The sequence below is a fragment of the Pseudophryne corroboree genome, chromosome 1 (assembly GCF_028390025.1).
Source record: "Pseudophryne corroboree isolate aPseCor3 chromosome 1, aPseCor3.hap2, whole genome shotgun sequence".
NCBI classification, from domain to species: domain Eukaryota; kingdom Metazoa; phylum Chordata; class Amphibia; order Anura; family Myobatrachidae; genus Pseudophryne; species Pseudophryne corroboree.
In genome coordinates, this window is record NC_086444.1 from 746,154,193 (window position 1) to 746,178,115 (window position 23,923).

The following is a 23,923-nucleotide window of genomic DNA, read 5'->3' on the forward strand; positions in this document are numbered from 1 at the left end:
ATGAGGAACCCCCCACCAACCGGTTACCTCCTCGAACACCTCCGGATGGAGGCCCCACTCCCCTGGATGGAGATCGTGTCTGCTGAGAAAGTCTGCTTCCCAGTTGTCTACTCCCGGAATGAAGATTGCCGACATCGCTACAGCGTGCCTTTCTGTCCAGAGGAGGATTCTTGACACCTCTAACGTGGCAGCCCTGTTCTTCGTTCCACCTTGTCGGTTTATGTAGGCCACTGTGGTCACGTTGTCCGACTGCACCTGAACAGCCCGATCCCGTAGAAGGTGTGCTGTTTGCAGAAGAGCGTTGTACACGGACCTTAGCTCAAGGATGTTTATTGGGAGAAGAGATTCTTGATTCGACCACCTTCCTTGGAAGGTTTCCCCTACAGCGACTGGTCCCCAACCTCTTAGACTTGCATCTATGGTTAAAAGGATCCAGTCCTGAATTCCGAACCTTCGACTTCCAGAAGGTGAGGAAGTTGTAGCCGCCAGAGGAGTGAAATCCTGGATTTCGGAGACAGGCGTATCCTCTTGTGCATGTGTAGGTGAGAGCCCGACCACTGGTCCAATAGGTCTAGCTGAAAAGGTCGAGTATGAAACCTGCCATACTGCATAGCCTCGTAGGCGGCAACCATCTTCCCCAGAAGGCGCATGCATTGATGAACCGATACCCGGGTAGGCCTTAGGACATCCCGTACCATTGCTTGAATCACCAATGCTTTCTCCACCAGGAGAAATACCCTCTGCACTTCCGTGTCGAGGATCATTCCCAGGAAAGACATCCGCCTTGTCGGTTCCAGATGAGATTTTGGAAGGTTTAGGATCCAACCGTGCCTCCTGAGCAGTTGTGTCATGAGCGCGATGGACTGCAACCACATTTCCCTGGACGACGCCTTGATCAGGAGATCGTCCAGATATGGAATTATGTTGACTCCCTGTTTGCGGAAGTGAATCATCATCTCCGCCATCACCTTGGTGAAGATCCTTGGTCCTGTGGAGAGGCCAAACGGCAGCGCCTGGAACTGATAGTGATCATCCATCAGAGCAAACCGGAGATATGCTTGATGCGGCGCCCAAATGGGAATGTGGAGGTAAGCATCCTTGATGTCCAGAGACACCAGGAACTCCCCCTCCGTCAGTCCTGAGATGACAGCACTCAGAGATTCCATCTTGAATTTGAACTCCCTGAGATAAGGGTTCAAAGACTTTAAGTTTAGAATAGGCCGTACTGAACCATCCGGTTTTGGTACCACAAAAAGGTTTGAATAATAACCCTTGTTCCACTGCTGAAGTGGGACCGGAACAATGACCTCTGACACCACCAATTTTCTGATGGCCTCCAGAAGAATTGTCCTGTCTGCCAACAGGGCTAGCAAGCCTGACTTGAAGAAGCGGTGAGGCGGGGGAGTTTGAAACTCCAGTCTGTACCCTCTGGACACTATATCCAGTACCCAGGGGCTCAGACCCGACGACAACCAGACGTGGCTGAACTGCCGGAGTCTTGCCCCCACCTGACCATCCTCCATGCGGAGGACTTAGGGGTATCAGAAGCGGGCTTCTGGGTCTGGGAACCTGTGGGAGCAGGTTTCTTTCCTTTGGCACAACCACCTCTGAGGAAGGTGTTCGAAGGCTTATTTTTTCTAGGCTTTGCGGGCCGAAAGGACTGTGAAGTGGTAGAGGAAAAAGGCTTCTTCGTAGCCGGTGCCGCTGAGGGGAGAAAAGGAGACTTACCCGTGGTAGCCGTGGCAATCCACGCATCCAGCGCCTCCCCAAAGAGAGCCTGACCTTTGTATGGCAGGCCCTCCACACACTTCCTGGATTCCGTGTCCGCAGACCATTTGCGCAGCCAGAGACCTCTGCGAGCCGAGACGGACATGGAGGAGATCCCCGCAGCCATGGAACCCAGGTCCTTCATGGAATCTACCAGGAACCCTGCAGAGTCCTGAATATTACGTAAAAATAAATCAACGTCACCTTTGTCCAGCGTAGTCGATTCCTCCTGCAGAGTGATTGACCACCTGGCAATAGCTTTAGCAATCCAAGCACAGGCTATAGTAGGCCGCAATATAGCCCCTGAAGCCGTGTAAATGGATTTCAGTGTAGCATCCACCTTGCGATCTGCCGTGTCCTTTAACAGGACCGGTAATACCACCTGTTTGGACAGCCTGGAGACAGAGGTGTCGACTATCGGTGGGGACTCCCATCTCTTCCTATCTTCCTCAGGGAAGGGAAAAGCCACCAAGACCGTCTTGGGAATCTGGAATTTCTTTTCCGGAGTTTCCCATGCCTTTTCAAAGATAGCATTCAATTCTTTGGATGCCGGGAAGGTGAGGGGGGCTTCTTATGATCTGTAAAGAAGGCTTCCTCCACCTGTTCTGGAGCTGTGTCAGAAATGTGTAAAACATCCCTAACAGCCTCGATCATCAACTGCGCCCCCTTGGCAAGTGATGCCGTTCCCCTCAACACATCCCCGTTACCGTCTGCAGCGTCAGAGTCGGTGTCCGTGTCATCCTGCATAATTGCAAGTGCACGTTTTTGCAAATGTACCGCAGGGGACCCCGAGGAAGCAGGATCAGACCATACCACCATAGAGGAATGGAGGACCTGAGTGGCATGCTCAGTCCTAGCAACTATATCAGAAATCTGAGAAATAGTCCCACTCAGAGAGACTAACCATTCTGGCTCTCTAGCTGGGATCTGCGCTAAAACAGTGCAATCCTGATTACAAGGAATGGAGTCTTCCTGGGAAGATAAATCCTCTGCAGCATATGAAACAGTGTCCCTAGACATGTTGTCACACACACTCAAACACCCCACAAACACACAGGGTATTATGTAGACAGAGTTTCCCCCCCAAAGAATGGCAGAGAGACACAGAGATTGGAGCCAACCCACACACAGCGCTATTAAAAGGTACAGGGAGTCCCCAACCAGCGCTGACTGTGCCCCATAATAGGTGACACAACCTGTTTACAGCCTCCTCCCCCCCCCCCTTCTACAACCCCCTTGGTACCGTACAGATAGCTGGAGATTGCTCTGGAGGGACCTGGATCCACTTGGTAGTGAGTGCAGGTAGGAAAAATGGCGCTGAACGTTGCTGGGTCCGCTCTGAGGAGAAGCTCCGCCCCCTCATTGGCTCTGTCTTCCCGCTCACTGAAAGATTATACTGGCCAGAGGGGTTGTGCTGGCCTGGATCCGCAGACCCCGACAGACTTGCAGTGGACAGTGTAGGGTCCGGCGCTGGCCCAGGGCGCCCCTCCCAGCGCCACACCACAGTACAGCTGAGCCATCCAGGAGCGCGGTTAAGACCGCGCTCCTTACCCTCTGGCTGCCTTCTTCACACTGTCCCCCCGCTTGCAAGGGGGGACAGTGACTCACTTGCCACATCTTCAGCTCCCTGAGGGGGTGGCGGCCAGCTGCAGGGGCGAGCGTTCCCCTGCGGCGGGGCGCAATCAGACCCCTCTGGAGCTTAACGTCCAGTCAGCGAGAGCAGTGGCTCAAGACTCCGCGAGGCGGACACCCCGCCCCCCCCTCAGTCCCTCGCTGCAGGGAGGCTGTCGCCAGCAGCCTCCCTGTAAAATAAAAAACTCTGAAAAGAAAGAAAAAAACTCTTTTCCTAAGAGAACTCTGTAGAGTTCCCCTAGCTGTGACCGGCTCCTCCAGGCACATTTTCTAAACTGAGTCTGGTAGGAGGGGCCAGCCCACACTCTTAAACTCTTAAAGTGCCAATGGCTCAGGGTGGACCCGTCTATACCCCATGGTACTAATATGGACCCCAGCATCCTCTAGGACGTAAGAGAAAAGAAAATGACGGCGCACTCAGTGAGATAAGATATCAAAGGTATTTTACTAACAAATATCAAGCTCACGTACATCAAAGTTTAAAATCACAAGTGTATGGTTGGTTCACCGAAGCCTCCGGAAAGCAACAGCGGCACGTTCCACACAGCTCCAGTAGCAGTAAGATCATCAGCGTCTCAGCCTACGGACATCGTACTCAACAGGTGTAAGTCAAACAAGTCCTTCCAGGCCACGTCCAACGCGTTTTGTCACTATTGGACTTCGTCAGGGGGTGTGGTCTCTGCCCTTACAGCTACCTTTTTAAAGCTGTGGCTCTTAATTGATCTAATTATTTATACAAAACACTCTAACACAACCATTATGATAAGATCAGCATAAAAACAAACATAATCCATTCACTAATCAATCTTTACATTTAAAAGTATAAGAAGACATCTAACCGTACACTTGTGATTTCAAACTTTGATGTACGTGAGCTTGATATTTGTTAGTAAAATACCTTTGATATCTTATCTCACTGAGTGCGCCCTCATTCTCTTTTAGCTGCTATATATATATATATATATATATACACATAACATATATTTCTCTTACGTCCTAGAGGATGCTGTGGTCCATATTAGTAGCATGGGGTATAGACGGGTCCACTAGGAGCCACTGGCACTTTAAGAGTTTAACAGTGTGGGCTGGCTCCTCCCTCTATGCCCCTCCTACCAGACTCAGTTTACAAAATGTGCCCGGAGGAGCCGGCCACAGCTAGGGGAGCTCCATAGGAGTTTTTCTAGTTTTATTATTTTCATAGAGTTAGGCACAGGGAGACTGCTGGCAACAGCCTCCCTGCTTCGTGGGACTTAGGGGGGAAGTAGTGTCCAACCCTGAGAGGTTAAGGGCCACTATCTCCGCTGAGAGGACACGGAGCTCCTGAGGGTGATGATCGTTAGCCGCCCCAGGCGATTGCTCGCTCCCGCAGCATGCCGCCACCCCCTAACAGAGACAGAAGATTGCAGTGGCGAGTGAGTCACTGGCCCTCACAGCAAGCGGTTAGCCGGTGTGAAGACGGCGAAACAGGGTGGGAGCACAGTACTAACTGCGCTCCGGAGGCTCAGCGGTACACAGTGTGGCGCTATGAGGGGCGCCCTGAGCCAGCGCCTATACCCTACACTGGTCACCAAGGCTGTCAGGGACCTCGGTAACACTGCCAGCACATTTCCGCAGGCCAGAATAAAGAAGTGAAGAGCGGGAAGCAGCGCCATGTTCAGGGGGCGGAGCTTCTCTTCAGAGCGGAACCAGCAGCGTTCAGCGCCATTTTCCTGCCTGTAGATCCAGTACAGAGACGCTGACAGGGAGAGCTGTCCCTCCAAGCAACTCCAGCTATCCTGTGCGTTACCAGGGGTTTGTAGAAGGGGGGGGGGGGGGGGAGGCTGTAAAATGACTGTTTAGTCTATTAAGGTACACAGTCAGCGCCAGGTAGTTATATTATAACTACCTAGGGAAACGCTGTGTGTGTGCTGGCTCCAAGCTCTGTGTTTCTCTGTGGCATACTTGGGGGGAAACTTGTCTGACATTTTCCTGTGTGTGTGTGTGTGTGTGTGTGTGTGTTTGTTTCTCACATAGCCATGTCTAGGGACTCTGGGGGTGATTCCGAGTTGATCGCAGCCAGCAACTTTTTGCTGCTGATGCACTTGCCCAGATTATGCAATATGACACGGATACCGACTCTGACACAACTGACGGTGATGGGGATGTGCTGAGGGGGGCGACATCCCTGGCTAAGGGGGTGCAGCTCATGATTGAGGCTATTAGATATGTGTAAAACATGTCTGACACAACAACCTGAGCAGGTTGAGGAGGCTTACTTCACGGATTATAAGAAAGCTAACCTTCCCTGCGTCTAAAGAATTAAACGCTTTGTTTGAAAAATCCTGGAAAAACACGGAGAAAAATTTCCAGATTCCCAAAAGGGTTTTGGTTGCTTTTCCTTTCGCTGAGGAGGATAGAAAAAAATATGAAAACCCACCCATAGTTGACACATCTGTTTCCAGACTATCAAAGAAGGTGGTTTTACCTGTCCCTGGATCTACCGCGTTAAAAGAACCAGTTGATCGTAAGATTGACACTACACTCAAATCCATATACACTGCTTCAGGAGTGGCATTAAGGCCTACTATTGCCTGTGCATGGATTTATAAAGCTATAGCAAAGTGGTCAGGCACATTACTAGAGGACTTAGATACAATGGACAGAAGTGACATTGAACTGTTTTTACGTAATATACAGGATTCTGCGGGGGTTCATGGTGGAATCCATGAAGGACCTGGGTACGCTGAATGCACGGATATCTTCCATGTCTGTCTCAGCTCGCAGGGGACTCTGGCTACGCCAATGGTCTGCAGACATGGAATCCAGGAGAAGTGTGGAGAACCTACCCTACACAGGTCAGGCTCTATTTGGGGAAGCGTTGGATGTGTGGATTTCCACGGCAACCATGGTTAAGTCACCTTTTCTTCCCTCAGCTACACCTTCTATGAAGAAACTATTTTCATCCTCTACATCGCAGTCCTTTCGGACCGCTAAGACGAAAAAGTCCAAGCCTCCTACCATCTTCTTTAGAGGTGGTCATGCAAAATCCAAAAAGCCTGCTCCCTCAGGCTCCCAGGACCGGAAACCTGCCTCTGGTTCCTCAAAATCCTCAGCATGATGGTGGACCGCGAAGCCTGGAGGACGGGCTGGTGGGTGCGAGGCTCAGACATTTCAGCCACGTCTGGGTGTCGTCCAGCCTGGACCCCTGGGTACAGGATATTGTATCCCAGGGGTACAGACTGGAGTTTCATGAACTCCCTCCTCACCGATTCTTCAAATCAGGCATGCCAGCATTACTGATAGACAGGGCAGTCCTACAGGAAGCCATTAAAAAATTGGAAAGGTCAGCGGTCATTGTTACAGTTCCACTGCATATGCAAAGCAAGGGTTACTATTCGAACCTTTTCGTGGTACCGAAACCGGATGGTTTGGTCAGACCGATTTTGAACTTGAAATAGTTAAACCCTTATCTGAGGGAGTTCAAGTTCAAAATGGAGTCTCTGAGAGCGGTGATATCAGGTCTGGAGGAGGGGGAGTTTCTGGTATCCCTGGATATCAAGGATGCGTACCTCCACATTCTGATTTGGTCGCCACACCAGGCTTATCTCAGGTTTGTACTGTTAGACAGTCACTATTAGTTTCAGGCACTGCCATTCGGTCTCTCCACGGCACCAAGGGTGTTCACCAAGGTGATGGCAGAGATGATGGTTCTCCTCCGCAGACAGGGAGTGAACATAATTCCATATCTGGACGATCTGCTGATAAAGGCGTTGACCAGGGAGACCTTGTTGCAGTACATTGCTCTCACGACTCGTCTGCTCAGGTAACATGGTTGGATCCTGAACCTTCCGAAGTCACATTTGGAGCCGGCAAGGAGATTGTCTTTCCTGGGGATGATCCTCGACATGGAAGTGCAGAGGGTGTTTCTACCAGGTGGAAAAAACGTTGGTGATTCAAACAATGGTCCAGGATGTCCTGAAGCCAGCCCAGGTATCGGTTCATCAGTACATTCGCCTTCTGGGGAAGAAGGTTGCCTCCTACGAGGCTCTACAGTACGGAAGATTCCATACTCGATCCTTCCAACTGGATCTCCTAGACAAGTCGTCGGGGTCTCATCTACATATGCAGCTGAGGATACGTCTGTTGCCAGAAGCAGGGATTTCACTCCTCTTGTGGCTGCAAATGTCTCACCTTCTGGAGGGCCGCAGGTTCCGTTATTCAGGACTGGATCCTTCTAACCATGGATGCAAGTCTCCGGGGTTGGGGCGCAGTCACTCAAGGGGAAACCTTCTAAGGAAGGTGGTCAAGCCTGGAATCCAGTATTCCAATAACCATTTTGGAACTATGATCCGTGTACGGTCTTCTCCAAGCGACACATCTTGTGCGAGATCATGCCATTCAAGTACAGTCGGAAAATGTAACGACGGTGACCTACATAAACCAACAGGGCGGAACGAAGAGCAGAGCTGCAATGTCAGAGGTAAAAAGGATCCTCCTCTGGGCAGAAAGGCATGCACTGGCGCTGTCAGCAATCTTCATTACGGGAGTAGATAACTGGGAAGCGGACTTCCTCAGCAGACACGATCTCCATCCAGGGGAGTGGGGCCTCCATCAGGAGGTGTTCATGGAGGTGACAAATCTTTGGGGTGTACCTCAAATAGACATCATGACCTTCCATCTCAACAAGAAGCTTTGGAGGTATTGTTCCAGGTCGAGAGACCCGCAAGCAGTGGCGGTGGACGCCCTGGTGACTCCGTGGGTGTTCCAGTGTTTCCTCCACTTCCACTCATTCCAAGGGTTCTAAAACTCATAATGAGAACAAGAGTTCAGGCACTCCTCATTGCTCTAGACTGGCAAAGAAGGGCCTGGTACGCGGATCTTCTGGATCTACTGCTGGAAGATTCGAGGCCTCTTCTTCTTCAGGAGGACCTTCTCCAACAGGGGCCGTTCACTTATTAAGACTTACCATGGCTACGTTTGACGGCATGGAGGTTGAACGCCAGATATTAGCTCGGAAGGGCATTCCGAACAAGGTTATTCCTACCTTGATACAGGCTAGGAAAGGAGTTACGTCTAAACATTACCATCGCATTTGGAAAAAGTCTTGGTGTGAATCCAAGAAGTTTCCTACGGTGGAGTTTCAACTGGGACGGTTTCTCCTCTTCCTGCAAGCAGGTGTGGATATGGGCCATCGTTTGGGATCCGTAAAGGTCCAGATTTCGGCCTTATCCATTTTCTTCCAGAAACAACTGGCTTCCCTACCTGAGGTTCAGACTTTTTTGAAAGGGGTTCTGCACATCCAGCCTCCCTTTGTGCCGCCTACGGCACCCTGGGTTCTTAACGTGGTGTTGCAGTTGCTCCAATAGGATTGGTTTGAGCCTCTACAGGAGGTTGAGGTCAAATTTCTCACGTGGAAGGCTGACACTTTGTTGGCCTTAGCTTGTGCTAGACGTGTGTCGGAGTTGGGAGCCTTGTCTTGTAAAAGTCCCTACTTGATCTTCCATGAAGATAGAGCTGAGCTCCGGACACGTCAGCAATTCCTTCCAAGGGTTGTGTCGGCTTTTCATATCAACCAACCTATTGTGGTGCCAGTTGCTACTGACTCTTCCATTCCATCAAATTCCTTGGATGTGGTAAGGGCTCTGAAAATTTATGTGAAGAGGACTGCTCATCACAGAAAATCGGACTCTCTGTCCTGTATGATCCCAAGAAATGTGGGTGTCCTGCTTCTAAGCAGATGATCTCTCGCTGGATCAGGTTCACTATCCAGCATGCGTATTCTATGGCAGGATTGCCGTGTCCAAAATCTATTAAGGCCCACTCTACTTGTAAGGTGGGTTCTTCCTGAGTGGCTGCCCGGGGTGTCTCGGCTTTACAGCTTTGCCGAGCAGCTACTTGGTCTGGGTCGAACATGTTTGCTAAGTTCTACAGGTTCGATACTTTGACCTCTGAGGACCTAAAATTTAGTCAATCAGTTCTGCAGGAGCCTCCGCGCTCTCCCTCCCGTTCTGGGAGCTTTGGTACATCCCCATGGTACTAATGTGGGCCCCAGCATCCTCTAGGATGTCAGAGAAAATAGGATTTTAATTACCTACGGTAAATCCTTTTCTCGTAGTCCGTAGAGGATGCTGGGCGCCCACCCAGCGCTTCGTTATTCTGCAGTGGTTATTTGGTCAGTACTGCTTTGTTCTTAATTAAGTACTGCGTTACTAGTTGTTTCAGTAATGTTATTCAGCTGCTGCTGAGTTTTTAAGCTAGTTAGCTTGGTTTGCCTTGTTGTGTGAGCTGGTGTGAATCTCGCCACTATCTGTGTAATTTCCTTCTCTCGAAGTATGTCCGTCTCCTCGGGCACAGTTTCTAGACTGAGTCTAGTAGGGAGGGCATAGAGGGAGGAGCCAGCCCACACTGTTAAACTCTTAAAGTGCCAGTTGCTCTTAGTGGACCCGTTTATACCCCATGGCACTAATGTGGACCCCAGCATCCTCTACGGACTACGAGAAAAGGATTTACCGATAGGTAATTAAAATCCTATCATAAATAAATAAATAAATATATATATATATATATATATATATATATATATATATATATATATATATACATACATAATTATTGCACATTTAGAGACAGCAGCTGAGCCCCTCAACGCCCCCACCCGGGTAGTTCCTCACCTGTTGTGACAGCCAGCAATTAACACAGCAAGCAGCAGCGGCAGCCACTGTAAGTGGTGCCGGGGTCTGGCACTGCATCGCTCTACTAACAATAAACTCTACATAAACTACACCTCCCAGCAGCCCTTGCTGCTAGGAGCTTTTGGTTGCAAGGGCTGCTGGGAGGTGTAGTTTATGTAGAGTTTCGTGTTTGTAGTGCGGTGCAGTGCCGGACCCCGGCGCCCACTGCTGCTTGCTGTGTTCACAGCTGGCCCTTACAGCAGGTGAGGAACTACCTGGTGCGGTGGGAGGAACGGATTCAGCTGCTACCTACTGGCCGTGGGTGGAATCCCTCCTCTGCTGGTGCCCCTGGCGAGTGCCATCCTGGCCAATAGGTAGATACGCCCCTGCCCCTACCCCCACCCTGCGGCTGCACACATTAGCAGTCCTGGGGGAAATGTAATAGAAGCTGCCCTTACCTTCCCTGTGTACACCGAAAGGCTGCAGAGAGGAGCAGCCACCGGAAAATGCAAGTTTGCGATTGTATTGATCAGGGCCGGTTCTAGACTTTGTAGCGCCCTTTGCAAAAGTTTCCTTTGGTGCCCATCCCCCACTCCCCCATTCAAAACACAGTTAGTGCGCAATATAGGCACACGTAAAAAAATAGGGGAGTGGCTTCATGGGGAAGGGGCGTGACCACAGAATAGTACTAATTCACATTACACCGCACAGTATTGTCCGTCAGTCACATTACACCACATAGTAGTACCCCTTATACACATTAGGCCAGGTAGAGCCCCTTATAAAACATAGGAAAAACAAAAACATAGAGGAAAAATAAAACCATGTCCTTTACATTATTTGTAATTTTTCCTCCTTATATTAATGCCCTTTACACATTCTGCCTCACACTGTAATGCCCGCTACACATTATTCCACACATCGTAATGCCCATTACACATTATGCCACACACAGTAATGCACCTTACACATTATGCCACAGGACGTAATGCCCATTACACATTATTCTACACAACATGATGCCCATTACACATTATGCCACACATCGTAATGCCCATTCCACATTATGCCACACACAGTAATGCCTATTCCACATTATGCCACACATCGTAACGCCCATTACATGTTATGCCACACCGTAATGCATATTACAACTTATGCCACACACTGTAATGCCCATTACACGCTATATCCCACATACCATAATGCCCATTACAACTTATGTCACTCACTGTAATGCCCATTACACGTTATGCTGCACACGGTAACGCTTATTACAACTTTTGCCACAGACTGTAATGCCCATTACACGTTATGCCACACACCGTAATGCCTATTACAACTTATGCCACACACTGTAATGCCCAATACATATTATGCCACACACCGTAATTTCATTACACGTTATGCCACACACAGTAATGCCCATTACACATTATGCCACACACCATAATGTCTATTACAACTTATGCCACACACCATAATGCCCATTACACGTTATGCCACACACTGTAACACCTTTTACAACTTATGCCACACATAGTAATGCCCATTACACGTTATGCCACATACCTTAATGTCTATTACAACTTATGCCACACACCATAATGGCCATTCCAAATTATGCCATACACCGTAATGCCTATTACAACTTATGACATACACTGTATTGCCCATTACATGTTATGCCACACCGTAATGCCCATTACACGTTACGCCACACACCATAATGCCCATTACACATAATGCCACATACAGTTATGCCCCTGACACCATTTTATGCTCCACACACAATAATGTCCCTTAAAAATGATGCCCCACAGTAAGGTTTCTAATTACTTTTAAATTGTCTGCTCATTGCCATGGGTCTAATGCTTGTTGCCAGGAGTCTTATGCTCATTTCCGGGTGTTTCCTGCTCATTGACAAGGGTTTCCCGCTTTGGGATCCATGCACGTTGTATGGGGTTTTCTGCTCATTGCCAGGGGTTTCCTGCTCCTTGCTAGGGGTCTCATGCTTGTTGCCAAGAGTTTCATGCTCAATGTCAGGGGGTTCATGCTCTGGGTTCCATGCTCATTGCCAGGGGTTTCCTGCTCATTGCCAGGGGTCTCGTGCTTGTTGCCAGGAGTCTTATGCTCATTTCCGGGTGTTTCCTGCTCATTGCCAGTGGGTTCATGCATGTTGTTTGGGGTTTACATGGAAGAAGATGCATTTCTGCATCTTCTCCTGCCGCCAGAGTTCCCAGAGTTACTAGATGCTAGAGGTCTAGTAATACCTCTAGCGTATGTCTCCCTGCTTTCCTCCAGATGCTAAAGGTCAAGTAGGACCTCTAGTATCTGTCACCCTCTCGGTGTCGGCTGCAGCGGGCACCCACGCAGCTCCCGGCACCTATTGTGAGTGTGTGGGATGCGGACGGGCCCCTGCGGGGTGACTGCTGTTGCACCCTCAGGCCACAGCGCACACCAGGTTGCCTCACTGCTAGCCTGCACCTAAAACCACTCCTGTTTTGATGGTCCAGTATATCTTGATGTTTAACTGATGTAAACAAAAATAATAAATGGTTATTATTTTATTTTTTTGTATAAAATCATGTTGGATATATTTTAAATAGATGTTCTTAACATAATTCAGTCATAAAAATCCCTGACAATTTCTGAGCTTTTGTAAAAAAAATTAAGCCAGTTAAGTGGTTAAGACATTCCCAGAAGTCCCAGAAGACATTCCCTAAACATAGACAACATGCCTCCATTTTCAAAAATGGGGGGTCAGCACCACCCCTCCCCGCCCCAGAAATGTAATCAGACTGTCAATCAATGACAGTTTGATGCCAGCCTGCATCCTATGCCACATGTCCTTGGTTTTGACCATGCTCAAAGTAACAAACAGCGGTACTTTGCAGCGATGGGCGCAGGTGCAACTGCACCTGAATGAGGCCCTGTGCTGATATAAAACAGATAGTTTTGCCATGGCTAAAAACGATCAATCAAAACAATCAAATTACAAATCTTTATTAACTGCTGCGGTGCCTATACAAGCTGCAGTCAACAGCAGCTGTCCATTGCATGTTGGTGATGTTAGAACTGTATCAAGCCACAGCCTATGCAGTTTAATCATTTAATCGTCAGTTATTATCACTGTTCCTGACATTGCCAGTGGATATGTCCTGATTATTTATTTCACACACACTTTGATATATTTTTTATTACTAGATTTTAAATTATTGTAATTTTATAACATTATTTCTGCCACGACAATACTGTTTTGCATCAGCGCAGCTCCAGCTATTAATAGTTCATTGTTTTGCATTTCCTACTGAGTGTCTACAAACTTACATTAGGCTGCTGTTGAAACATAAAAACATGGATAGAATATGATTGCTTATTACATACCAGAGCTTGGGGGCCTAAGCAGCAGTGCTGGTAAAGGTAGTAAATGGAAGTCGCAGTACATTCAGTGCACAGTGGAGGCAGCCCAGCAGCTGCTGCAGTGCTGGGTTCGCTCCAGCGTGAAGTGAAGCCGCAGTACATTCAGTGCACAGTGGAGGCAGCGCAGCAGCTGCTGCAGTGCTGGACTCGCTCCAGTGTGAAGTGAAAACAAGGGGTTGGGGGGGGTCATGTGAGCATGCCCCAAAAAACATCAGTATTCAGGGTACATGGCTTAGCGGAACTAATGCCACACCCTTTGAGGGTGTCCCGATCTTCACATCTCAAATATTGGGAAGTTATAACCGTATTATTAGCTATTAACATATATACTTATAAGTACCAATTTAGTAATTGATATTAGCACCTAGCACTGCAGTCTGATTCAGGGCTTTGCTCTTTACACTATGAGCCTGAGTTGCACACCTGTTTTCAGCCTCAAACCTGTGACTGCGTCACACTCATCTATTTTCTGGTGAAAGCAGTCCTGATCGTCATCAGCACACATTTTCAAAAGCCCTAATCTTGGTGCAAGAAATCAGTCTAAAGTTGGATGGACCACTGCATACACTCCCCACTGACTGAGATGTTCTGCTCCTAGTGACCAGTCAGGATACTCCAGTATGCGTGGAGAATTTTTTTTTTTAAAGAGAACAATGTGTAGTAAGGTCTTTTTAAAACAAATGGTAAGTATTTGATATACTGTAAAGGATTTATTCACTTATATCGTGAATGGTCAACCCAGGGTATGTATATTACAAATAATGAGAGGCTGATGGAAACACACCTTACTTACACAAGCAAAGGTATAAGAAAACCTATAAAGGTATCTTTCTTGATATTTCCCCAATTATATAGACTAATACCGTAGGAATTTTGAAAGCAGTTGTCTATAATGAAAACGTCGATAGGCAATTATGTACCTGGCACTCACAGTTAAAACTGTTGTGATCCTCATATAGCGGTTTCTTTGGATGGCGATCGGGGTACATAGGTTCTCTCACCCTGATGCGATGGTTTGATTAGACGCTCAGATATATGTGGAAGAATATAATACAAAACACAATATGTGTAGTACTGTTATGATTTCAAAAAATATTGCTGTGGGGTAATGTTAAACCCCCTCGCAATAGTACCAGTGAGCAAAAGGTGGTGTCCTTCAATTAAAAGGGATCTCGTCCCAAAAAGACACACCTGACTTACACAGAAAAGGTGTTTTACAAGCTTATAAAGGTATCTTTTTCACCGTCACGGCTCAAGTTGGGCCGGTCAGTATCAACGGATATACAATGGACCAAATGAAATAAGATGGGTATCAGCGTACCTAGCACTCACATAGCGGTTTCTTTGGACATCATTTCGACCGTATTCATAAAAAATATGTATTTATTCGGTACAAAAATTATATATAACAAAAAAGTGAATTAAACAGCATAGAGAACTATATTGCATGGGGAAGCTCTGAGTGAAGTAGGAACCTGGGGGACCAAAAGTGGCCAACTTGGGTCCCAATTGACAGATAAACAATGTATGTAAAAAGTTGGTGTCCTACCTTCCTTCAGAGTGCCGCACCCAAATCCACCAGTATAGTATCCCCTCTTGCCCAACGCGTTTCGGGTCTCTGGGGACCCTTTTTCAAGGCATGAGGGGAAATGCCCATCTCTGGGCTTTATATAGCAGTGTGTGTGATCAATAGAGAATGTACTTCCTGTTCCAGAATCCTAACCGGAAGTGCGTGGTCCGTGACCGGAAGTGAGCGGGCCGCGACCGGAAGTGCACGGGCCGCGATGTTTATGTTATAAATACTTTATTCTTAAGGTCTCCGCTGGCTTCTTAGGTATATTTCATCCACCAGCGGTGCTTAAATAGCCTCTCTCTTACATTCTTTCTTGTTTTAATGTGACTGATTGTCACCGGAAACGGAGGCATTCTGTGTAATGTAGTTTTCTTGTTGTGAACAATGGAGGATGCACTTCCTGTTTCGGAATCCTAACCGGAAGTACGTGGTCCGTGACCGGAAGTATGCGGACCGCGACCGGAAGTGCACGGGCCGCGATGTTTATGTTATAAGTACATGTTACTTAAGGTCTCCGCTGGTTTTTTAGGTATATTCCATCCACCAGCGGTGCTCAAATAGTCTTTCTCTTACATTCTTTCTTGTTTTAATGTGATTAGTTGTCACCGGAAACGGAGGCATTCTGGGTAATGTAGTTTTCTTGTTGTTGGGATGAAAGACTACAAACAAAGAGTCATAACATCCGGAAACGGGTTTCCTGGGAAACGTAGTTCTTTCTGTCTATGCAATAAATGCAATAAAAGCAGAGTCCCTTGATAAAGCCTAATATTTATCTTACCTAAAACCCTCTAAAAGGTGAAAGAACACAGTACGCTATTGGCGTATGGTATACCGTAAGGGTACGCACGTTGCGTAACAATCGTTAAGCCGTAGTCGAGACGCTCGAGCGTCACGTTCGCTCACGGCCAAGAGATCACAGGCAGGCACGCAATAGGCTGCCGACTAACGTAATGATATGCTACTAGCGTAGCGGACGCTTGGGACCACGAGGAGATCACAAGCGGCGCTGATGCTCACAATGTTAAACCTTTATAACTATACCATAAACAATGTATTTATGCAATAAACCTTGGTGCAGTGATAGGGTGTAAATGTAACACAGTGTAACCTTATTAACTTGAAAGCTGTACGAGCGTCTCCGACGCTCTGAGAATACTTAGAAATATAATAAATACACAGATACCGGTATTAGGTTCTAACACCTTATATGAACGTTCTATTTGCAAAAGAATAATACAATACAAGTCATACACTACCAAAATAACATTGACTACCTAACCAGATAACTACACATGAAATACAATAGCAGTACAATAACACTTAAGAGAAAGAGAGAGAAAGAGGAGAAGAGAGAGAGAGAGATATGGCTCACAATAACAATAAAGGCAATATGGTTGCGGAGAAACTTACGCTCAAGGGAAACAATCGCATGCGCCTCTGGATATCCAGCTCCCGATTATCAGTGGTGAGAACCGTTGAAGAGAATAGAGAGCTGGCCCAGGTCGGCTTGTCCTTTTATACCCTACACATAATACAGTACAATGGTCCCTATATTCTTATTGTTCATTGGACACAGGAATTCGTCTTCGCATTATAACAAAAGGTCATAGGTTGATTCATACAGGTGGGCTGTGACTATTTCCAACTGCTCAGGTGGGTGGGAAACTAGGTTTCCCGCCGCATGGATAATAAAGTGCAAATAATAGCAAATGTCCATAAACTTCTTATGTCCATAACTATTCGCACGAGCGATTAATCTGCTTCAAACCAACACCGGAATATTGCTAATTAAATACTCTTCCGATGGATACTAAACACCACTGTATAACCTCTGTCTGACCCTTCGTATCAAACAAAGAGGGATCTCTTTGTCTATGAACATGCTACATTAACTAAACTTTCAGATTCTATCAAAGGGACCATAATCTACAAAATACATTATATAGTTAAAATATGTTACGAACGAGTCGCCTGCTAGATGCACATAAACTTTACCGTAAATGCGCACACCGTGCGCCTGCGGGTGCCCACAGCGGCGAGTATGCGCACGCACGGCAGGGCTCATGAACGTGCAACAGGCACTCGCATGAGGTGCAAATATGACAGTGTGTAGCGTGATATTTTTCTGACTTTGACAGTCCACCCTTTGGCAGTCACCAATAACTGCCACTTTCTAAAACATTTCAAAAAGAGAAAAATATATGTCATGTGTAAATATTTCTATGGTTGGGTAGGGGAGGAGAGGAGAAGGTGAGAAAAGGGTATGACCTAGTGAGATAGCAGAAGCATGTGTGTATGAATCCATGTTTGGGGGGTCATGTATCATCGTGCCGTACGTGTCTTAAATCAAGCTTCGAGGTATTGCGAAGTATACATTTGAATTCCTTCTTATCCCGTGGTACGGGTCTGTGGATGGGCTGTCAAACTTTACCGAGCTCTTTTCGGCTTTTGGTTGCAACAAAATGGGGGAGCACATTTTAGTTGATGATACATGAATGGGGGAATATGTGAATGCTGATATCTGTGCCTGTATTCCCTATCGACTATGTGTGTTATTACCTGAAGGTTGTAGAGATGAAGATAAAGAACACTTATGGTAAATGCATTGATAAACTATGTGAGTTTAATATACATTTGCCGATTGAGGTCTTGTCTTGTCTTGTCTTGATGTACATGTTGACTGTAGTCTCTTTGTGCTTTTGCTAATAAACGTAAGCAAAGCTTTATCAATGTCCATAGACTTACAAAAAATGTTGGGCTAGCGTAAAATTAAAAGTACTAGGGATATGGGGGTCTATGGCATAGTCCATCAGTTGTCTGTGTAAAAGGTTGTCAAATTCTTCTTTAGTCCTTCTGTTGTCTGCATACAAGGTCGTCAAATTCCTCTTCCAAGCGGGTCTTTTTACCTTGGAGAAAAACGAGAAACAGGTGAAAGAAACGGACCGTGGAATCACATTTTCATCACAACATTGTCTCTATCGTTGGGTCATAAATCACATCAGTCGTTGTTATTACAGTATCTTCACTCCTTAAACTCATCACTCGGGCGCTACGTTTACACTTTGTTAAAATCCGAACGCATCTAAATATCAGACCGACCAATATGATGACACCCAGAACACACAAATGGAATTTCCCTACATCCATGATAATACCTTGGGTCCATTCTCCTAAACCAGAGAACCAATTTCGCGGGTTCAACCATGACACCCAACTGGTCAGCTCATTACCCACAGCGGCAAGGGTGAGATTGTGTTTCCTTCGGAACTCCCATTTTAATTGGAGAATGTCGTCCATCTTTTTGTCTATGACCTCGACCGGGTCCTCGGTGCTGTTTGTGATATACGTGCAGCACTTTCAATTATTCTAGGGATACCGTATCTACACACAAATTCCTGCACAATTTTCTTAGCAGTAAACATAGCGGTATTTGTGGCCGCTGGAAATGCTTCGACCCAATTTGAGAACACATCTATACAAACAAGTACATATTTCAAATTTCGACAAGGGGGTAATTGTATAAAATCAATCTGTATTACCTGAAAAGGGCCGCTTGTAGGTGGGATATGAGATGGTTCTGTTGGTATTGCCTTTCCGATGTTCTTCCTCAAGCAGGTAAGGCATGACATTGCTCTCTTACCTGCATGGGATGAGAATCCTGGGGCGCACCAATATGCTCTTACCAACTTGCACATTCCCTCCTTGCCCAGATGAGTCAGCCCATGTGCTGCTTCAGCTAAACATGGAAGGTATGCTCTGGGTGCCACTGGTTTACCCTCTCCATCTGTCCAGAGTCCTGAGGACTCCTGGCCATATCCTTTTGACCTCCAAACTGCCTTTTCCTGTGTGGAACACAAATTTTGCATTTCACACAACTTCTGTGTGTTGATGGTATTGAATACCATCAATTGTGTGGTGTCTGTCTGTCTGGGGGTACCAGCTGCTAACTTAGCAGCTTCGTCTGCTCGGCTGTTACCAAGTGATACTGGGTCTTGGCTATATGTATGTGCTTTACACTTGATAAAAGCCACTCTGTCGGGATCCTGTATTGCTGTTAGAAGTCTTTTGATGTGGGCTGCATGCGCTATCGGTGTACCAGCTGCCGTCATGAAATTTCTGAGGCGCCATAGGGCTCCGAAATCATGGACTACCCCGAAGGCGTATCTAGAATCGGTGTAGATATTGGCTGATTTTCCCTTAGCCAATTCACATGCTCTGGTTAGGGCAACCAGTTCAGCAACCTGGGCTGAGTGAGGTGGGCCTAGCGGTTCTGCTTCTATGGTGCCTTGGTCATCTACGACTGCGTATCCAGTACACAAGTCTCCCGAGTCCGTCTGTCTGTGACAACTACCGTCAGTGTAGAAAGTGAAATCTACATCTTCCAGTGGGTTGTCACTGATGTCAGGCCTTGCTGTGAAATTTTGGGTCAAATATTCCATACAATCATGTGTGTCATCCCTTGTATTAAATCCTCCTTCCCCATCACTCTCATCCTCCACCCTTTGTGCCTGTCCAGGCACACCTGGGCGATATGTTGCAGGATTTAATGCACTGCATCTCCTTATGGTGATGTTTACGGGGGCCATTAATGCCAATTCCCATCTTGTAAACCGCGCTGATGAGACGTGCCTGGTTTGGGCAGAATTCAGCAAGGCTGACACTGCATGTGGTGTATGAATTGTGAGGTTGTGTCCTAACACTACATCTTCGCTTTTTGTAACTAGCAATGCTATTGCAGCGACACTTCGCAAGCATGTGGGGAGGGATCGCGCTACCGTATCTAGCTGAGCGCTGTAGTATGCTACCGGCCTGCTGGTATCACCGTGCTTTTGGGTTAGGACGCCTGCCGCGCAACCAGCACTTTCTGTTCCGTACAGCTCAAAGGGTTTCCCATAGTCTGGCATACCTAATGCTGGTGCCTGCGTTAGGCACTGTTTAAGTCTCTCAAATGCCATCTCGGATTCGTCTGTATGCGAAATACGATCAGGTTTGTTTGATGAAACCATCTCCTGCAAAGGTAATGCTAGAATGGAAAACCCTGGGATCCAGTTACGGCAATACCCACACATTCCTAAAAACGTTCTGATCTGTTGCTGGGTTTGTGGCAGAGTAATGTCTCTAATTGCTTGAATTCTATCAGCGGTCAGGTGTCTCAGTCCTTGTGTTAGACAGTGTCCCAGATATTTTACTTTAGGCTGGCATAATTGCAACTTGTCTTTGGAAACCTTGTGTCCTGTGTCTGAAAGATGAAACAGGAGCTGTTTCGTATCCTTCAGGGACGCTTCCAGTGAATCTGAACACAGTAGTAAATCGTCCACATACTGTATCAATATTGATCCACTCTCTGGTTGGAAAGACTGTAAACAATCATGCAAAGCCTGTGAAAATATACTTGGACTGTCTATGAAACCTTGTGGTAATCGAGTCCATGTGTATTGGACTCCTCTGTATGTAAATGCAAACAAATATTGGCTGTCAGGATGCAGGGGTACCAAAAAGAAGGCGGAACAGAGGTCAATAACAGTGAAAAATTTTGCAGTGGGAGGGATCTGCATAAGGATGACAGCTGGATTTGGCACTACAGGGAACTGACTCTCAACTATTTTGTTAATCCCCCTTAGATCCTGCACTAGCCTGTAACCCCTCCCCCCACTCTTTTTCACAGGGAAGATGGGACTATTGGCAGTGCTGGATGTTCTTACCAGAATGCCCTGTTGTAGCAAGCGCTCTATTACGGGGTATACTCCTAATTCCACCTCTGGCTTCAGAGGGTATTGTGGGATTTTTGGAGCTATCCTACCATCTTTTACTTGCACAACTACTGGAGCTACGTTTGCCATTAATCCAGTGTCTTGTCCATCTTTAGTCCACAGTGACTCTGGTATTTGGGATGTCATTTCTTCTACCTGGGATGGATTCCTATTTATCATAACAGTATGTGACATTAATTTTGATGGGGAGTCTAACATGTCTCGCACTTCCTGAGCGTGATTCTCAGGTATGTCTAAGAATACACCTTCAGGAGTGCAATAAATGACGCACCCCATTTTACACAATAAATCTCTTCCCAGGAGATTAGTCGGTGCCGATGCTGCCGGCAAGAAGGAATGCTTGGTATGCAAAGGCCCTATTGTAATCTCTGCTGGTTTGCTAACAGGGTAGTGCTGGACTACTCCCGTTACTCCCATGGCTGGAATTGTCTTACCAGTGGTTCTCATGCCCACTGTCGAATTTATCACTGATTTGGCCGCCCCCGTATCTACAAGGAAATTTAATGATTTACCAGCTACATCAATTGTGACCTCGGGTTCACTTCCAAGGCTTGCAATCAATTTCACTGGCTGCAGATTACAGGTATGGCCACACCCCTATTGGGTATGGTGACCTCCCTGAATCGCGCTGGCAGCAACTACTTGAGAAGGGGGTAAATGGGAACTACCAGAGACTTGCCAGTCTCGTTTTGGGGGATACCTTTTTGTTTCCCCTGCATGTGGCTCATGACTCCGTCTCTGCGGTCCCTGATCCCAATTTCGTGTGTCATATCGTTGTCTAGGGGGTTGATATGATTTTTGTGTGTTTTTCACTTTACAGTCTCGTGCAAAATGTCCCTCTCTATGACAGGAATAACAAGTTACCACATCTGACTTACCCACAGGGTTTGGAGATTTATACAAAGGTTGCCTTGTGGTCAGGGCCTGTATACTTACTGCCATTAACTTATCACTTTGTGACTCTCTGTGTCTGGTGATATTGCGATCATGATCAACAGCGGCCTCTCTCAAAGTAGCCACCGACAGACCTCGCCAACATGGTTGCGTGGTCTGTACTCTTGTCTTTAATGCTTCTTTTAAACCATCCATTAGCACAGATACTGCTACTTCTCTATGATTTACATTTGTCTTAATGTCTTCAATGCCTGTGTATTTAGCCATTTCTAGTAGTGCCCTATGAAAATACTCAGCAGCTGTTTCTGACTCTTTTTGTTTAATGGAGAAAATTTTGTTCCATTTAACTACAGCTGGAAAATACTCTTTTAACTGTAAATTTATCCTCTTTACATTGTCTTGGTTGTACACATCCGTAAGGGGTACATCCTCATCTAATTTACAGTCAGCTAAGAATTGTGCTGAGTCGACATTGGAGGGTAAACATGCCCTCAGCAATATCTGCCAATCTTTGTTATTGGGCTCTACCGTATTCCCTAGGTCTCTAATGTATTTCTGGCTAGCAACTAGATCTTTTCTAGGGTCAGGGAATTCAGACACTATTGCTCTTAATTCCATTCGGGAAAATGGGCAGTGCATGGCAATGTTTCTGACAGGAGTGACTCCTGAAGTGTCCGTTTTCCCATTTGGCACTGCTATTACCCTAACGGGATTAAGTTTAATAACATCATTCTGAGTAGATTCTACAGCCTGTGGTGATATGGTTTCAGCATAGTGTATGGTGCCGTACTTACCCGTTGATACGACCTCACCTGTCCCTCCGCTAGGGGCTTTTGATACTAATCTCGGGGGTTGGGACGTGCCTACTGCTGTTTCTGATATGGTGGCTGCTAGAGAGAGCGCCGATATTGTTGCCGATTCGTCCTCTTGATCACACTCCTGGGGAAAGTTTAAAAAAGGGTACAACTTGCACGGGTTAATACTTGCATTACTCATCTTATTCATATTATCCTTAACATTTATACAGTTACTAAGTGCCTGTTTATTACACATTAGTGCGTCATTCTCCGCAACCAACTTCTCTCCCGTTATGTAAGGTGGCGGTGGTGCCGTAGCTATCAGTTTCCTGATAGGGTTAGATCCCGCCGCCTGAGCCAATCCTCTCTGTATTTCACCCTCCTGTTGCCATAACTGTAAATAATCATAATGTTTGATCCGTCTCTTTGCTGATTTAATGAGACATATCCTTCTCCTTAGATTTAGTAACACATCTGGGCTAAAGCTGCCTACTCTTGGGAACTTCTCCCCGTCATGTACAGTCATTCTTTCCCATTCATCACATAAAACCTCTGTGTGTGAACCGTATTTTTCACACATTACATACCTTGCCGACCCGATTGGTCGGTTTACTGAATCAACCCGAACCGAGGTTGATCGCCCCCTACCTGAACAACTGGCCCCCATAACTTGCAGGTGTTGCTTTCACTACCTCTGACCTTCAATCAGGGTCATCAGCGAACCCTTACAAAAACCAAGATGTCCGGGGCAGGCCGGCGGTGGCGGTTTACCGAGTACCCCACTCACTCCTCGCCCACGTTGGCCAGTACTGCAATCACTGTATCCAGAGCTGTTGTACCCAACCTAGGGCCCCTATAAGCCTTTATTTACTGGGGCGTGTTGGACCTACCAGTCCCCAGCAAGTATCGGTTGTTGGATAGTTCCCGAGTGACCAGCGAACCTCCCTTAAAATAAAAAAAATTTCACAAATCACGTTAAAATGTACAAATAGCGTTTATGACCCCTCTAGCATACGCAAATGGTACTGGGTCAAATTACTAACTAATGCACACAATTACGTGCGGTACAATCGTTCGGCACATAAGCAACTAATCTTATGTGCGGAGCGACCAGTGGAATCGAAAATTGCGGCTGCGAATTCCTTCAGCCAGAGCTTTAATGGCCTATATGGGTTCTGCACCAACCCCCTGGGTTGTGCTCTTTTCTCTATAGCGGACTTCTTAGTCTGCTGTACCTGGACCTCCTGGTCTGTTCCGGACCTCCTGGTCTGTGCTACAGTAGACCTCCTGGTCTGCTATACTCTAATGCTCAAATTTATGTTTAACAAGGGATGCCTCCCCAGCCACCATGCACATCACTTACATGTATGTACCTCACGAGAACTCGACTTCTTGTGGTTCAACCCAAAAATTGTA

The 23,923-nt window shown here is 46.7% G+C and overlaps 1 protein-coding gene across 6 annotated transcripts in view; it reads right to left on the reverse strand.

Moving 5' to 3' along the window:
- The window catches only part of CAPS (calcyphosine), a 147,447-nt gene that overhangs the window by 38,393 nt on the left and 85,131 nt on the right, over positions 1-23,923 (reverse strand). Inside the window, exon 1 of one of the 6 annotated variants that reach the window (XM_063916621.1) lies at positions 15,351-15,375. The exons of 2 other annotated variants lie outside the window; for them this stretch is intronic. The gene's annotated coding sequence lies outside the window, so the exon portion shown is untranslated. Of the gene's footprint in view, positions 1-14,392; positions 14,991-15,021; positions 15,297-15,350; positions 15,376-23,923 lie in introns of those variants that run through there. 3 more of the 6 variants (XM_063916577.1, XM_063916593.1, XM_063916611.1) reach the window with 3 other exon arrangements.